Here is an 18,626-nt window from a genome sequence, read left to right on the forward strand (position 1 = left end):
GGTTGCCTCCCATGAAGCGCTCTTTATTGTCATTAGCTTGACATTGGACTCCCTTTAGGGTGGTTGATGTTGGTGAGTCTCAACTTGTCACCTCTCACGTAAGCTTTATCTGTGTGCCTTGATGCTCAATTTCAATGTGCTCAAGAGAGAGTACTTGGTTGACATGTAATAATCTTTGTTCCCAGCTGTTGATACACTAGTTGCACCTTATCACCTTTGGCAAATCCTTCAGTTGGGATTTTTATTCTTCCACCCTTGTAAGCCTTTTCTTGTTTTTCTTCTTCTTCTTCCTTGGTTATATGCTTCCTTTGATAGTGACTTGAGTTGTGATACCTTCCTTTTGTTTATCATTCCAGCTTCTTTTGAATTCCTTTTCCTCCTTGTACAAGCTCACTTTCTTGTTCTATTGTTTGTCGGTCGCTTGCTTTGAAGGAAATCACCACTGTCTTGCTTGGTTCTTCATTCTTTGTAATTCTAGAAAGACTTTCAAGGTGATGCTTTCCTCATGCATCCTGAGGGTTAGCTCTCCCTGTTTATATCCACAATGGCTCTAGAAGTGGCCAAAAATGGCGACCAAGTATTATGGAGTCATTTCATTTCTGAAGAATCCAGGATCACAAAATCTGCCGGATAGATGAACTTGTCAACCTTAACTAAAAGGTTCTCAATCAGCCCTTAGGATACACTACTGATTGATCCACCAACTCCAAGGATATCTGTATTGGTTTCACTCCTCTATGCCAAGCTTTTCACTAAAGAAGATGGGATTAGATTTATGCTTGCTCTAAGTCACACATCCCCTTGTTGATGAATAGGCCCAATAGTGCAGGGTAGGAAAGAAACCTCCAGGATCTTCAAGCTTGGGAGGAGTCCCTTTTTGATGAGTGCACTGCATTCTCACTAAGCATTACAGTCTCCTTCTCATTCAACTTCTCTTCTTGTTGATGAGCTCCTTCAAGAATGGCATACAGAGGCATTTGCTCCAATGCCTCAGCCAAAGGTATGTGATTTCCAGATTCTTAAAAGTTTCAAGAAATGTGGAAATGCTGGTCCTTGTTTCTTTGTGGAATCTTGTGGATAAGGTATTGGGGGTGTCAAAATTTCTCCCTTGAAGTTGTCTTGGAATTGGTTCTTCTGTGATTTGCTTTCTTCTTCAGATTTGTGGTTGTTATTTTCCTCTGTGAGTTTTCTGAGACATTCTTGGTTGTCATGTCCTTGTTGATAGCTTCATCATTCTTGTTGGCTCATTGTCGTTCTCCACAAGTTTCTTGGTTGCTCCTTGGTTACCATCCACTAATATCTTTCACTCCTTAGTTGCACGACCTTGCATTCTTCCTTTGGGTTAGGAATGGTGTCACTTGGTAGTGAGCTTGATGGTTTTTCAAAGAAATTGTTTGGAGATTTGTCCAATCTGCCTCTCTAGGTTCTTCATGGAGCTTCTTGATTCTTTGTTGTCAATTCTTGGTTCTTCATCATTTTTTCATGAGCAGTCTAGATTAGTGATCCTCTGGGATCTTGTGAGTGGGTTGGTTTTGGGTGTGATGGATGATGGTAAGTACTTTGATAGTTGGATGGTTATTGGGTAGGTGATGGTTAGAATTGGGGTAGTTATTTTGTGGTTTTCTGTATGTGTTCCTCACTTTGCACCCATGTGGTTGATGGTTGGCTTGTAGTGCTCACTGCTGCCACTTGCAGGCCATCAATTCTTTTGGCCATTTGCTCAAACTGTTGTGAATCTGTGCTGCATAATCTTGTTCTGAGAGCTAGAATTGAATCACTCCTTCCAACTCCATTACTCCTCTTCTCTGTGATGGTTGGCGTTGTCTTGATGAGCAAAGAAATATTGGTTGTGGCCACCATATCAATGAGGTTTGAGCTTCCTCTGTGGTTTTCATGAGTTGTAATGAGCCTCCAGCTGAGTGATCGAGTGCTTCTTGAGCCTTTAGAGTAAGTCCTTCATAGAAGTTTGCAACTTATCCCATTCAGTAAACATCTCTGGTGGACATTTTCTCAATAGAGCTTATATCTTTCCCATGCTTCATATAAATTCTCAGCCTCCATTTGAGTGAATGTCTGCACCTCAGTCTTCAATCTTATGATTCTTTGAGGGGGTAAAATTTGGCAAGAAACTTGCTCACCAAATCATCCCAAGTGTTGATGCTTTCCTTTGGGAACGTTTCTAACCATTGAGTGGCTTGTCTCTGAGAGAAAATGGAAAGAGCAACAACTTGTAACTGTCAAGAGGCACACCATTGGTTTTAACAGTGTCACAAATCCTCAAGAAGGTGGATAAGTGTTGGTTTGGGTCCTCAATGGTCCTCCTCCAAAAAGAACAGTGTTTTGAACCAGAGTGATGAGTTGTGGCTTTAGTTCAAAGTGTTTTTGCTTGACATTGGGGGGAAGAATGCTACTCCCACAGTGTCTAGCATTTGCAAATGTATAGGAAGCATACTCTTCTTTGTTGTTGATATTATTAGCTTCCTTCTGGTTGATTGGGATTTGATGGATCTCCTTCCATTTTGGAATTCCTCAGAATCTTCCTCTCCATAACGTTCTTTCCTCTTTCAGCTCTTCTTATTCTTCGAAGAGTTCTTGGTCCAGAATCTTCCTCTCCAAACGTTCTTTCCTCTTTCAGCTCTTCTTATTCTTCGAAGAGTTCTTGGTCAATTTCAGAGAGGATAGGGGAAGATCTTCCTATACCTGTCATACAAACACACAACAATAAACACACAGACCAGAATATCAAAAACTTCAATCTATGGCTAGAATGAGGTTTTAGTTAGTTTAAGCAAAAATTCAAAGTTAGTGTTTTAGAGAAACAGAAAAAAATGCTTAATCTAGACCTCCACTTCACTTAATCATTGTCAATCTATTTCAATCCCCGGCAACGGCGCCAAAAACTTGATGTGCGGAAACGATCCGACACAAAACAACGGCGCCAAAAACTTGATGTGCGGAAAACGATCCGACACAAAACTCACCCGGCAAGTACCGGGTCGCATCAAGTAATAATAACTCACATGAGTGAGGTCGATCCCAGGATTGAAGGATTGAGCAATTTAGTTTAGTGGTTGATTTAGTCAAGCGAATCAAGTATTGGTTGAGTGTTTTGTATCCAACAGGAAGTAAATGACAGGAAATGTAAAGGGGGAAGGGAGAATTGCAGTAAATTAAAGAGCAGGAAAGTAAACTTGCAGAATCTTAAAGAACAAGAAAGTAAATGACTGAAACTTAAAGTGCAAGAAATGTAAATTACAGTAACTTAAAATGCAAGGAATATAAATTGCTTGAATGTAAAAGGGATTTGAGGAATGGGATTTTAGAATCTAAGCAAAGAGGAACTGAATTGCAACAATTAGTAAAGCAGAGATTGAATTAAAAGTAATTAGAGCTCAAACAGTAAGGAAATTGAGTGCAGCAAAGGTTCACGGAAGAACTAAAATTAAATTGGGATCTCAGGACTCCAGAGACTAGGTAGCAAAGCCTAGATCTCAATTGCCTTCCCAGATCCAAGTTCACAAAGCAATTAATAAGAAATTGAAGAAGAAACAGTGAAGGAAGTTGAAATTGAACTCAATTATGCAGAAAGGAATTAAAGAGATTTGAATGGAGATTGAGACAGAATTTCCTCAATTCTTCACCCAAAGCTCAAAACAAGAAAAGTAAAAAGTGCCTAAGCAAGAACGAGAAGAAGAGATCAATTCCTCCCCAATTCTCTGAATTCTCAGTGAAGTCACCAAGAGAAGTTTCAACAGCACAAATAAAAGCAAAGGTTCAAAGGAAAATTCAAAATCAATTCTCCTCCCCAATTCTCTGAATTCTCAGTGAAGTCACCAAGAGAAGTTTCAACAGCTACAAATAAAAGCAAAGGTTCAAAGGAAAATTCAAAGTTCAAAAGCCAAGCTAAAAGGTTTCTAATTACATCAAACTAGCTCCTATTTATACACTTTCCATTCTTGGATCTTAGGATTTGGATGGGCTTTTGATTTGGTGAAGAAATGAATTAAATTGGATTTTTAATTCAATTTTTGGCCCAAAAATAATAGCTTCCAGGAGGCTGCCCTGCCCTTGTGGAGGGCAGGGCAGGATTTGGTGCTTGGTGCGTTGCTGGTGCGGGCGTGGTGCAGGCTGGTGCACAGGATGCTGCCCTGCCCTCGGGCAGGGCAGAAAAGATTGGTGCACCAGAATGTGCTGTGATGCGCTGGTGCTGCAATCATGCCTTGGCGCCAGAACGTGCCTTGGTGCGCCAGATTCATGCCACAACAAAATGCTGCCCTGCCCTCGCGGAGGGCAGGGCAGTTTCCAAACTGAAGTCCCACTTCGAATCTGGCAGAAACACACGCTCATTCATTTCCTTGGCTTTCTTGGCACCGTAATGGAGCTAGTTCCTTGCTTCCTCATGGTCCCGTGTTCAACTCTTGTGGCAAGCATTGTAGGCATTTTCCTTTGATTTCTTCCCTTGGTGAGCCCGATACTGCCCTTGTGGAGGGCAGGGCAAGTTTTGTTCTTCTTGATTCCAAGGCACAAATTTGTGCTCTGCCTTTGTAGTGGGCAGGGCAGAGTTGCCTTTCATGCTTTGTTCCCTTATGTTGCCCTCCTAGGGCAGTGTGCCCTTGTGGAGGGCAATGCTTGCCTTCCTCATTTTGTGCGCCACACTTCTTCTTTCTTTGACCATTTCTTCTCCTTAGGCCACACTTCCTTAGGCTACGCTTTTCCCCTTTTTTTATCTTCACCTACAATAAACCAAAACACCACTCAAAGTATCACTAAATTCAAGAGGCTTATAAATCAATTAAAAATCAATTAAATTTAGCTTAAACCTCATGAGTTAACATTAATTTCATGGTGGTTGTTTGATTTAAAGAAGTTATACATTTTCACTCCAAATCACTTACTTAGGATGCAAGAAAGTGCATAAATGCTAATAAAACAAGTGAAATTAGCTTGAAAAATGGGTATATGATGACTTGTCATCAACAGACGCAAAAGAATCACGGGATTCTATTCCAGCTTGATTGAGAACCGACAGATGATTAGCCGTGCTGTGACAGAGCATTTGGACCATTTTTACTGAGAGGATGGGATGTAGCCATTGACAACGATGATGCCCTACATATAGCTTGCCATGGAAAGGAGTAAGAAGGATTGGATGAAAGCAGTAGGAAAGCAGAGATTCAACAAGGACAAGCATCTCCATACGCTTATCTGAAATTCCCACCATTAATTTACATAAGTATTTCTATCCTATTTTATTTATCTTTTAATTATCTAATCCAATCACATTTGAATCAGCCTGACTGAGATCTACAAGATGACCATAGCTTGCTTCATACCAACAATCTCCGTGGGATCGACCCTTACTCACGTAAGGTATTACTTGGACGTCCCAGTGCACTTGCTGGTTAGTTGTGTGGAGTTGTAACTAAGTGTAATTCACGTGTGAGAGCTACCAAACTATTGGAGCCATTGTTGATGATCACAAATCCGTTCACCAAGTTTTTGGCGCCGTTGCCGGGGATTGTTCGAGTATGGACAACTAACGGTTTGTCTTGTTGCTCAGATTAGGTAATTTTCTTTTCAAAAAGTTTTCAAAATTTTTTTTTCTTTATTTTCGTTTTTCTAAAGAATATTTTCGAAAAAAATAATAAAAATACAAAAAAAAATCATAAAATCATAAAAATAAAAAATATTTTATGTTTCTTGTTTGAGTCTTGAGTCAACTTTTAAGTTTGATGTCAATTGCATGCTTTAAAAATTTTTCTTGCATTTTTCGAAAATTCATGCATTCATGGTGTTCTTCATGATCTTCAAGTTGTTCTTGACAAGTCTTCTTATTTGATCTTGATGTTTTCTTGCTTTGTGTTGTTTGTTGTTTTACATATGCATTTTTCGTTTGTTAGAGTCCATGCATTAAAGATTTCTAAGTTTGGTGTCTTACATGTTTTCTTTGCATAAAAAATTTTTCAAAAATATGTTCTTGATGTTCATCATGATCTTCAAAGTGTTCTTGGTGTTCATCTTGACATTGATAGTGTTCTTGCATGCATCATGTGTTTTGATCCAAAATTTTCATGTTTTGGGTCATATTTGTGTTTTTCTCTCTCCTCATTAAAAATTCAAAAATAAAAAAAATATATTTTCCTTATTTCTCTCCTAATTTTCGAAAATTTGAGTTGACTTAGTCAAAAATTTTTAAAATTAGTTGTTTCTCATGAGTCAAGTCAAATTTTCAATTTTAAAAATATCATCTTTTCAAAATCTTTTTCAAAAATCATATCTTTTTCAATTTTTTTATTTTTTCTAAAATTTTGAAAATTATTTTCCAAAAATCTTTTTCTTAATTTTATTTCAAATTTTCGAAAATTATGCTAACAATTAATATGATTGATTCAAAAATTTGAAGTTTGTTACTTTCTTGTTAAGAAAGGTTCAATCTTTAAATTCTAGAATCTTATCTTTTAATTTCTTGTTAGTTAAGTAATTAATTTTAAAAATTAAATCTATCTTATCTTATCTTTTATATCATATCTTTTTCAAAATTTTATCTTTTTCAAAAATTTAATTTCAAGATATCTTATTTAACTTCTTATCTTCTTATCTTTTCAAATTTGATTTGAATATTTTTTTCAACTAACTATTTGACTTTTTGTTTATTTTTTATCTTTTTCAAAACCACCTAACTACTTTTCTCTCTCTAATTTTTGAAAATATCTCATCCCTTTTTCAAAAATTCTTTTTAATTATTTAATTGTTTTAATTTTAATTCTATCTTATCTTTTATTTTCGAAAATTATTTAACTTCTTTTCAAAATTATTTTCGAAATTTCTTCCCTCTCCCCTTCTTCTATTTATTTATTTATTTACTAACACTTCTCTTCACCTCTCTTCATCTCAAATCACTGGCCCTATCTATTCATTCTTCTCCACTCCTATTCCCTTTTTTCTTCTACTAACATAAAGGAATCTCTATACTGTGACATAGAGGATTCCTCTTTCTTTTCTTGTTCTCTTCTTCCCTTTATGAGCAGGAACAAGGAAAAAGACATTCTTGTTGAAGCTGATCCTGAACCTGAAAGGACTCTGAAGAGGAAATTAAGAGAAGCTAAATTACAACAATCCAGAGACAACCTTTCTGAAATTTTCGAACAAGAAAAGGAGATGGCAGCCGAACCCAACAACAATAATGCAAGGAGGATGCTTGGTGATTTCACTAAACTAACTTCCAAATTTGATGGAAGAAGCATCTCTATTTCGGCCATTGGAGCAAACAATTTTGAGCTGAAACCTCGATTAGTAGCTCTAGTGCAACAGAACTGCAAGTTTCATGGACTTCCATCTGAAGATCCTTACCAGTTTTTAACTGAGTTCTTGCAGATTTGTGAGACTGTAAAGACGAATGGAGTAGATCCTGAAGTCTACAGGCTCATGCTTTTCCCTTTTGCTGTAAGAGACAGAACTAGAACATGGTTGGATTCACAACCTAAAGATAGCCTGGACTCCTGGGATAAGCTGGTCACGGCCTTCTTGGATAAATTCTTTCCTCCTCAAAAGTTGAGCAAGCTTAGAGTGGATGTTCAGACCTTCAAGCAAAAAGATGGTGAATCCCTCTATGAAGCTTGGGAAAGATACAAGCAGATGACCAAAAAGTGTCCTTCTGACATATTTTCAGAATGGACCATATTAGATATATTCTATTATGGTCTATCTGAGGTTTCCAAGATGTCATTGGACCATTCTGCAGGTGGATCCATTCACCTAAAGAAAACGCCTGCAGAAGCTCAAGAACTTATTGATATGGTTACAAATAATCAATTCATGTACACTTCTGAGAGGAATTCCGTGAATAGTGGGACGCCTCAAAGGAAGGGAGTTCTTGAAATTGATGCTCTGAATGCCATATTGGCTCAGAACAAAGTGTTGACTCAGCAAGTCAACATGATCTCTCAAAGTCTGAATGGATGGCAAAATGCATCCAACAGTACTAAAGAGGCAGCTTCTGAAGAAGCTTATGATCCTGAGAACCCTGCAATGGCAGAGGTTAATTACATGGGTGAACCTTATGGAAACACCTATAATTCATCATGGAGAAATCATCCAAATTTCTCATGGAAGGATCAACAAAAGCCTCAACAAGGCTTTAATAATGGTGGAAGAAACAGGCTAAGCAATAACAAGCCTTTTCCATCATCTTCTCAGCAACAAACAGAGAATTCTGAACAGAGCCCCTCTAACTTATCAAATATAGTCTCTGATCTGTCTAAGTCCACTTTAAGTTTCATGAGTGAAACAAGATCCTCCATTAGAAATTTGGAGGCACAAGTGGGCCAGCTGAGTAAGAAAATCACTGAAACTCCTCCCAGTATTCTCCCTAGCAATACAGAAGAGAATCCAAAGGGAGAGTGCAATGCCATTAAAGTAATCAATATGGCCGAATGCACAAGGGAGGAGAAGGACGAAAATCCTAGTGAGGAAGACCTTCTAGGACGTCGCTCAAGCAAGAAGGAGTTCCCTATTGAGGACCTAAAGGAATCTGAGGCTCATATAGAGACCATAGAGATTCCACTAAATCTTCTTCTGCCATTCATGAGCTCTGAAGACTATTCTTCCTCAGAAGAGGATGAAGATATGACTGGAGAGCAAGTTGCTCAATATCTAGGAGCTATCATGAAGCTGAATGCCAAGTTGTTTGGTAATGAGACTTGGGAAGGTGAACCTCCCTTGCTCATTAGTGAACTAGATACATGGGTTCAGCAAACTCTACCTCAAAAGAAACAAGATCCTGGAAAATTCTTAATACCCTGTACCATAGGCACCATGACCTTTGAAAAAGCTCTGTGTGACCTGGGGTCAGGCATAAATCTTATGCCACTCTCTGTAATGGAGAAACTAGGGATCATTGAGGTACAGCCTGCCTTATTCTCATTACAATTGGCAGACAAGTCAGTAAGACAAGCTTATGGATTAGTAGAGGACATATTAGTAAAAGTTGAAGGCCTTTACATCCCTGCTGATTTCATAATCCTAGACACTAGGAAGGAAGAGGATGAATGCATCATCCTTGAAAGACCTTTCCTAGCCACAGCAGGTGCTGTAATAGATGTTAACAGAGGAGAATTAGTCCTTCAATTGAATGGGGACTACCTTGTGTTTAAGGCACACGGCCATCCCTCTGTAACAAAAGAGAGTAAACATGCAGAGCTTCTCTCAGTACAGAGTCAATAAGAGCCCCCACAGTCAAACTCTAAGTTTGGTGTTGGGAGGCCACAACCAAACTCTAAGTTTGGTGTTGAGAAGACCCCACATTCAAACTCTAAGTTTGGTGTTGGGAAACCTTCATCATGCTCTGAACTTCTCTAAAGCTCCATGAGAGCTCACTGTCAAGCTAGTGACATTAAAAGAGCGCTTGTTGGGAGGCAACCTAATTTTTATTTATCTAATTTTATTTTTATTTTATTGTTCTTTTGTGTTTTATTAGGTCCATGATCATGTGGAGTCACGAGAAAAATACAAAAATTAGAAACAGAATCAAAAACAGCAGAAGAAAAATCACACCCTGGAGGAAGAACTTACTGGCGTTTAAACGCCAGTAAGGTGCATCTGGCTGGCGTTCAACGCCAGAACAGAGCATGGATCTGGCGCTGAACGCCAAAAACAAGCAACATCCTGGCGTTTGGACGCTAGGAATGTGCCCTGAGGAAAGCTGGCGCTGAATGCTAGTAACAAGCATGGAACTGGCATTCAACGTCAGAAACATGTTGCACATGGGCATTGAACACCCAGAACGTGCATCACTTCGGCGTTTAAACGCCAGAATGGTATGCTAAGGCATTTTACATGCCTAATTGGTGCAGGGATGTAAATCCTTGACACCTCAGGATCTGTAGGCCCCACAGGATCATTTCAGGATCTGTGGACCCCACAGGATCCCCACCTAACATATTCTCCCCTCTTCTCAAACATTCATTCTCTCTTTTCAATAAACACTCTTCCCCAAAACCCTTCACCAATCACCTCAATCTCTCTTCCCAATTACCCCCTCACCACTCACATCCATCCACTCTTCCCCATAAACCCCACCTACCTTCAAAATTCAAAAATCTTTCCCACCCAAACCCACCCTAAATGGCCGAACCTACCCTCTCTCCCCTCCCTATATATACACCTCCATTCTACTTCATTTCACACACACAACCCCCTCTTCTATACCTTGGCTGAATCCTACACCCCCTATTCTCCTCCATATTTTCTTCTTCTTCTTCCTCTCTTCTTACTTATCTTGCTCGAGGGCGAGCAATATTTTAAGTTTGGTATGGAAAAAGCATAAGCTTTTTGTTTTTCCATTACCATTGATGGCACCTAAGGCCGGAGAATCCTCTAGAAAAGGAAAAGGGAAGACAAAAGCTTCCACCTCTGAGTCATGGGAGATGGAAAGATTCGTCTCCAAAGCCCATCAAGACCACTTCTATGATGTTGTGGCCAAGAAGAAGGTGATCCCTGAGGTCCCTTTCAAGCTCAAGAATAATGAGTATCCGGAGATCTGACATGAGATCCAAAGAAGAGGTTGGGAAGTTCTAACCAACTGACAAACCCCAATTTGGCGGTTTATCTTGTATTGAATTTAGGGGATTTCATAACCTTTTACCCACATTTATTCAATGAAATAGCATGGTTTTATAACTTCTCCCTTAATTGTGCTTAAGAGTGAAAACATGCTTTTTAGGTCTTAAAATAGCTAAATCTAATTCTCCTTGATTCCATTAGATGCCTTGATATGTTTGTTAAGTGATTTAAGGTTTAGGAGGCAAAGATTGGATCAAGGGAATGAAGAAAGAAGCATGAAAAGTTGGAGAACTCATGAAGAAATGAAAGAACCGGAAAGCTGTCAAGCCGACCTCTTCGCACTTAAACGACCATAACTTGAGCTACAGAGGTCCAAATGATGCGGTTCTAGTTGGGTTAGAAAGCTAACATCCGGGGCTTCGAAACAATATAAGATTTGCCATATTTGCATCGCGCATAGGGGCGCGCACGCGCACGGTACACGGACGCGCCGATGGTGGCACATGACCCACTTAATGCAACACATGGCCAGCGATTTTAGAAGCCTTGTGGGCCCAATCCAACTCATTTCTGATGCTATTTAACCCAAGGAGTGAAGAGGGAAACACATGTTAGTTACCATTAGTCATAGTTTAGTTTTAGAAGTAGTTAGAGTTAGAGAGAGAAGCTCTCTCTTCTCTCTAGAATTAGGATTAGGAATTAGGGTTAGATTAGGATCTCATAGTTCTAGGTTTAATTCAAGTCTCCTTCTACTTCTACGTCCAATTGGTGATTGCTACACTTTGGTTCTTCTCTCTATCCCTATTCTCTTGTTGTAATTTCTCTTATTTTGTTTCTAGGTTTTGTAATTGAGATACTCTTGTTCTCTTTATTTTCTTTCAATAATTCAATTTGAGGTAATTCATGATAATTGTGATTTCCTTGATTGTTGTTGTTAATTCTTTGCATTCAATTGTAGTTAGAATTCATTCTTGTTGTGATTGAATATACTTTTCTTTTGTGCCCTCCAAGTGTTTGATGAAATGCTTGAGAGGATGTTAGAGTAGAATTCTATGTTCTTGGCTTGAGAAGGTGACTTAGGATTTCTTGAGTCTCTAGTGTCCAATTGATTGATAGTTGATAGCCATTAACTCTAGCCTTTATTAATCCAATTAGTGGAAAGCTAGGACTTATGGACTAGGATTGATATAACTCACTTGACTTTCCTTTGTTAATTGATTTAAGGATGACTAAGTGGGATTAATCCTTGCAACTACCATACTTGTGGCTAGTGATAATGATGAAGACCCTTGACAACCAAATCTTGCCAAGACCATTTTGTTAATAAAGTTTTCTTACCATTTACTATTCATGTTTCTCATCTAAGACCCCAAAATAAACAAGTTCGTAACCAATAACAAGAACACTACCCTGCAAGTCCTTTGAGAGACGACCCGAGGTTTAAATACTTCGGTTTATAGATTTTAGGGGTTTGTACTTGTGACAAACAAATTTTTGTATGAAAGGATTATTGTTGGTTTAGAGACTATACTTCGACGAGATTTCATTTGTGAAATTCTAAACCGTCAAAAATCCAATCATCACCAACCCCATTCAACAAGTCGGAATCTTAATGGTTCAAGAGTTCTATGCCAATGCATGGATCACTAGGAACCATGATCAAAGTGTGAACCTGAGTCCAAAGAATTATCTTACAATGGTTCGGGGGAAATACTTAGATTTTAGTCCGGAAAATGTGAGGTTGGCGTTCAACTTACCCATGATGCAAGAAGATGCACACCCCTACACTAGAAGGGTCAACTTTAATCAAAGGTTGGACCAAGTCCTTATGGGCATATGTGTGGAAGGAGCTCAATGGAAAAGAGACTTCAAAGGCAAGCCGGTTCAACTAAGAAGACTGGACCTCAAGCCTGTGGCTAGAGGATGGTTGGAGTTCATTCAATGCTCCATCATCCCCACTAGCAACCGATCTGAAGTTACTGTGGATCGGGCCATCATGATTCATAGCATCATGATTGGAGAGGAAGTAGAAGTTCATGAAGTCATCTCCCATGAATTCTACAAAATAGCCGATAAGTCCTCTACTTTGGCAAGGCTAGCTTTTCCTCATCTTATTTGCCATCTATGTTACTCAGCTGGAGTTATCATAGAAGGAGACATCCTCATTGAGGAGGACAAGCCCATCACTAAGAAAAGGATGGAGCAAACAAGAGAGCCCACTCATGGAGCCCAAGGGACGCATGAGGAAGCTCATCACCAAGAAATCCCGGAGATGCCTCAAGGGATGCACTTTCCTCCCAACAACTATTGGGAACAACTCAACACGTCCTTAGAAAATTTGAGTTACAATGTGAAACAATTAAGGGTGGAACATCAAGAGCACTCCATCATTCTCCATGAAATAAGAGAAGATCAAAGAGCAATGAGGGAGGAGCAACAAAGGCAAGGAAGGGACATAGAAGAGCTTAAGGACATCATTGGTCCTTCAAGAAGAAGACGCCACTAAGGTGGACTCATTCCTTGTTCTTATTTCTCTGTTTTCCGATTTTTATGCTTCATGTCTATTTATGTTTTGTGTCTCTACTTCATGATCATTAGTATGTAGTAACTATGTCTTAAGGCTATAAATAATTCCATGAATCCTTCACCTCTCTTAAATAAAAATGTTTCTAATTCAAAAAGAACAAGAAGTACATGAATTTCGAATTTATCCTTGAATTTAATTTAATTATATTGATGTGGTGACAATACTTTTTGTTGTTTGAATGAATGCTTGAACAGTGCATATTTTTGATCTTGTTGTTTATGAATTTTAAAATTGTTGGCTCTTGAAAGAATGATGAACAAAGAAAATTGTTATTGATGATCTGAAAAATCATAAAATTGATTCTTGAAGCAAGAAAAAGCAGTGAAAAAGCAAAAGCTTGCGAAAAAAAATAGAAAGAAAAAGAAAAAGCAAGCAGAAAAAGCCAATAGTCCTTAAAACCAAAAGGCAAGGGTACAAAGGATCCAAGGCTTTGAGCATCAATGGATAGGAGGGCCCAAGGAAATAAATCTAGGCCTAAGCGGCTAAATCAAGCTGTCCCTAACCATGTGTTTGTGTCATGAAGGTCCAAGTGAAAAGCTTGAGACTGAGTGGTTAAAGTCGTAATCCAAAGCAAAAAGAGTGTGCTTAAGAGCTCTGGACACCTCTAACTGGGGACTCTAGCAAAGCTGAGTCACAATCTGAAAAGGTTCACCCAGTTATGTGTCTGTGGCATTTATGTATCCAGTGGTAATATTGGAAGACAAAATGCTTAGGGCCACGGCCAAGACTCATAAAAGTAGCTGTGTTCAAGAATCAACATACTTAACTAGGAGAATCAATAGCACTATCCAAAATTCTAAAGTTCCTAGAGAAGCCAATCATTCTAAACTTCAAAGGAAAGAGTGAGATGCCAAAACTATTCAGAAGCAAAAAGCTACAAGTCCCGCTCATCTAATTAGAATTAATATTCGTTGATATTTTGGAATTTATAGTATATTATCTTCTTTTCATCCTAATTGATTTTCAGTTGCTTGGGGACAAGCAACAATTTAAGTTTGGTGTTGTGATGAGCGGATAATTTATACGCTTTTTGGCATTGTTTTTAGGTAGTTTTTAGTATGATCTAGTTACTTTTAGGGATGTTTTCATTAGTTTTTATGCTAAATTCACATTTCTGGACTTTTCTATGAGTTTGTGTGTTTTTTTTGTGATTTCAGGTATTTTCTGGCTGAAATTGAGGGACCTGAGCAAAACTCTGATAGGAGGCTGACAAAGGACTACTGATGCTGTTGGAATCTGACCTTCCTGCACTCGAAATAGATTTTCTGGAGCTACAGACCTCCAAATGGCGCGCTCTCAACGGCGTTGGAAATTAGACATCCAGAGCTTTCTAACAATATATAATAGTTCATACTTTATTCGTGATTAGATGACGTAAACTGGCGCTCAACGCCAGTTCCATGTTGCTGTCTGGAGTCAAACGCCAGAAACACGTCACGAACCGGAGTTGAACGCCCAAAACACGTTACAACTTGGCGTTCAACTCCAAAAGAAGCCTCAGCTCATGGATAGATCAAGCTCAGCCCAAACATACACCAAGTGGGCCACAGAAGTGAATTTATGCATCAATTACTTACCTCTGTAAACCCTAGTAGCTAGTTTAGTATAAATTGAACTTTTTACTAGTTTCTTAGGAGTCTTTTGATCATTCGGTCTTTTGACCACGTCTGGGGGCTGGCCATTCGGCCATGCCTGAACCTTCATCACTTATATATTTTCAACGGTGGAGTTTCTACACACCATAGATTAAGGGTGTGGAGCTCTGCTGTACCTTAAGTTTCAATGCAATTATTACTATTTTCTATTCAATTCTATTTATTCCTGTTCTAAGATATTCATTGCACTTCAACTTGATGAATGTGATGATCCGTGACACTCATCATCATTCTCACCTATGAACGCGCGTGACTGACAATCACTTCCGTTCTACCTTAGACCGGGTGCATATCTCTTGGATTCCTTAATCAAAATCTTCGTGGTATAAGCTAGAATTGATGGCGGCATTCATGGGAATCCGGAAAGTCTAACCTTGTCTGTGGTATTTCGAGTAGGATTTCGGGATTGAATGACTGTGACAAGCTTCAAACTCCTGAAGGCTAGGCGTTAGTGACAGACGCAAAAGAATCACGAGATTCTATTCCAGCCTGATTGAGAACCGACAGATGATTAGCCGTGCTGTGACTCTCTGTTCAATTTTCTTTTCTTCCGAATGCACTTGTGACGCGGATGCGTCAACGACGCTATCGCATCGCGTGCGAAAATTTTTTTTATGCAGTATGCAGAATGCAAAATGCAATGAATGTCATGCAAAAATTTCAGATTCAAACAAAATTAAAAAATAAAGCAAAATGGAAAGGGAACGATCATACCATGGTGGGCTGTCTCCCACCTAGCACTTTTAGTTAATGTCCTTAAGATGGACATGTGGTGAGCTCCCTGTTATGGTGGTTTGTGCTTGAATTCATCTAGGAATCTCCACCAATGTTTGCAAATCCAATATCCTCCGGGATCCCAAATCTTGTTTCTACACCCATCTTCAAGTTAATCATCAGTGTTCTAGCCGGGTGGCAAGCAATTTGAATTCTCACTAGAGCGGCCAAGCAACTTCCTAGACCCATTCAGTTGAGCTCTACACTAACCTTTGCATTTAAACTTAAAGCTTCCAACCATAATGAACCTTGCAGGACAATTCTTACCACTAACCATCTTCCTCTTACTCTTAATGCAACAAAGAGCTCTAAGTTGACCATCCATCTCCAGTAGCCCATATTCAAGTGGAATTAGAAAGCTAAGGGATATGAATTTTACCCACTTGAATGTTGTGAAGGATGATGGCAACTTAGGGGGAGGGGTTTCTAATGAACTTGCAAGCTCCACTCCTTTGCGTTCTTCTTTGACAACTACCACCTCTTTGCAAGCTTCTTCAATATCAACCTCTTCCTCTTGGTAGCTTTCTTCCAATTCAATCTCTTCTTTATTGCTCACCAAGGGCATGGGAGGTTGTTCTTCTTCTTCTTTAATCTCCATGTCTAGTCCAATGGAAGAGGATTCAAATGTAGATAAGAATTCATCAATGATTGAATCCATCTCTTGATCATCCCCTTCAAATTCTTCAACTATGATATACCTTGGAGGTTGTACACCCTCCTCAACATTAACATCAAACACCTTGGAAGGAGGCTTTATGAATGGACTTTCCAATGGAGGCTCAGCATCTCCTAAGTCTTCGACCACTTCTTCTTCTTCAATAATTCCGGCTTCTTCTACTTGTTCCAGTACAAAGTCATGATCTTTACTGTCCACTGGAGTTTCTAGTATCTTTTTCATGCTACGTTCTTCATTAGATTCTCACACGAAGCCATGGGGGTTCCTTGAGTGTCCAAACGTCTGGAAGGTAATTGATTTATTGCTTGCTCCAATTGATGAAGGGTTGCATAAAATTGATCTACTGATTCCTTGAGGCGAGCCTATGATTCTTGGGTCGATCCAAAAATTGGCAGTGGTGGTTCTTGGGAGTAAATGGGGTGGAATTGGGGTGGTTCTATATATGGTTCATACGGTTCATAGGGTGGTTGGTATGGTGGATATGGGTTAGGGTCATATGGAGGTGAGTGGCGGAAAGGAGCTTGTGAGTATGGTGGTCCAAGTCATGTTGAGGAGAGGGTTCACAAGCATATGGTGGTGGTTGTTGATAATCTAAAGAGCGCTCACCATAGCCATTGCCTTGATATGCATCACAGAATGGTTGTTGATAGTCCATTGGAGGTGGTTGTTGCCATAAGGGTTGATTAAATCCTTGTGGCTCCTCCCATCTTTGATTGTTCCAACTGTGATGCCTGTTTTCATTGTAATTTCCTCTTCCTGCAACATAATTGTAACCAGACTCATAGCCAAAGGGGTGAGAGTTCATCGTAGTAGGAGAAAATAGAAACAAAAACTAATAAAAAGAAAGTATTTTAAAAAAGATTTAATTTTTGAAAAAAATAAGATAAGATTTTGAAAAAGATATGATTTTTGAAAAAGATATAAAAAAATTTTGTTTTGAAAAAAAAAAGATTTGAATTTTGAAAAATAAGATAAGATAATATAAAAAAATTTAAAATCTGAAATTTTTTTATTTTTGAAAAATATTTACAATAACCAATAATAAGGCACACGTTTGCAATTCTCGGGCAACGGCGCCATTTTAAAGAGAGAAACTTTTACGTGGTCTAGAATTTAGAATAAATTCACGTTGCAAGTATAGCTTCTAAACCAACAAAAGTCTTTTCTTTCAAATATTTTGGTTGTCACAAGTAACAAACCCCTAAATAAATTGATAACCGAAGTATTTGAACCTCAGGTCGTCTTCTCAAGGAATTGCAGGAAGGTATGTTCTTATTATTGGTTATGAGTTTTGTAAATTGGGGGTTTTGAAAATAAGGAAGAAGTATGTTAAATGACAAGTAAAATTAGAATAGTAATAATAAAATAAACTTTTGGCAAGGTATTAGAACTGGAAGTCCTATCCTTATCAATTGTGATGAGAATTGGATTTTAATCCCACTTAGTTAACCTTTACTAAAGCAAAGGAAAGTCAAGTGGAATAATTAGTTTGATCCTCAAGTCTTAGTCAATCCCTGTGGGAAGACTAGCTTTAGAGCGTTCTGCCAATTTCAACCACTGCTTTATTTGATAACTCAAGCGTCACCAATTACTTAACCAGAGCCAAAAGGGAAAATTCTAAATTAAATTGAAGACATCATAAATAGAATAAAGCAAGCATAAATCTGAAATACCTCAATTGCATTAATAAAAGCAGTCAAATCTAACATGGAAAAGTTCATAAGCCAATTGGGCAATATAAGTCAAATACAAATAAAAGCATTAGAGTATCTAAAAATGGAAGAAAAATATAAAGTAAAAGGAATATTGAATCTGTGATGAAGAAGAAATAAATCATAATTTATAAAAATCCTAATAAATCCTAAGAGAGAGGAGAAGCTCTAAAAACTACTTCTAAATTATGAAAAGTGTGAATTATGAGTCCCCTTTCATTCCTCCACTTTGCAGCCTTTAATCTGTGTTTTCTGGGCTTAAAACTGGGCCGGAAATAGCCTAGAATTCGCTGGTTATGAAATCTGCCACGCTGATTTTCGCAGATGCGACGCGTCCGCGTGGAGTGCACGTTTGCGTCGCCTACCTATACAGCCACTATGGCAAATTATATATCAAATCAAAGCCTTGAACGTTAGCTTTCCAACACAACTGGAACCACATTGTTTGGATCTCTGTAGCTCAAGTTATGACCGTTTGAGTGCGAAGAGGTTAGGCTGACAGCTTAGCAATTTCTTCAACTTCTTGTATTCCTTCAACTTTTGCATGCTTCCTTTCCATCCTCTAAGTCATTCCTGCCCTGTAATCTCTGAAATCACTTAACACACATATCAAGGCATCGATTGGTAATAAGAGAGGATTAAACATAGCAAAATTAAGACCA

At 38.6% G+C, this 18,626-nt stretch overlaps 1 non-coding gene across 1 annotated transcript; it reads right to left on the bottom strand.

The window, feature by feature from the left end:
• Positions 1–7,557: 7,557 nt before the first annotated feature.
• LOC130972155 (small nucleolar RNA R71) lies at positions 7,558–7,661 on the bottom strand. Its single transcript, XR_009083350.1, has one exon. It is a non-coding gene; the product is annotated as a small nucleolar RNA R71 (small nucleolar RNA).
• Between the last annotated feature and the right edge of the window lie 10,965 nt (positions 7,662–18,626).

The sequence above is a fragment of the Arachis stenosperma genome, chromosome 3 (assembly GCF_014773155.1).
Source record: "Arachis stenosperma cultivar V10309 chromosome 3, arast.V10309.gnm1.PFL2, whole genome shotgun sequence".
In the NCBI taxonomy this organism is placed as follows: Eukaryota; Viridiplantae; Streptophyta; class Magnoliopsida; order Fabales; family Fabaceae; genus Arachis; species Arachis stenosperma.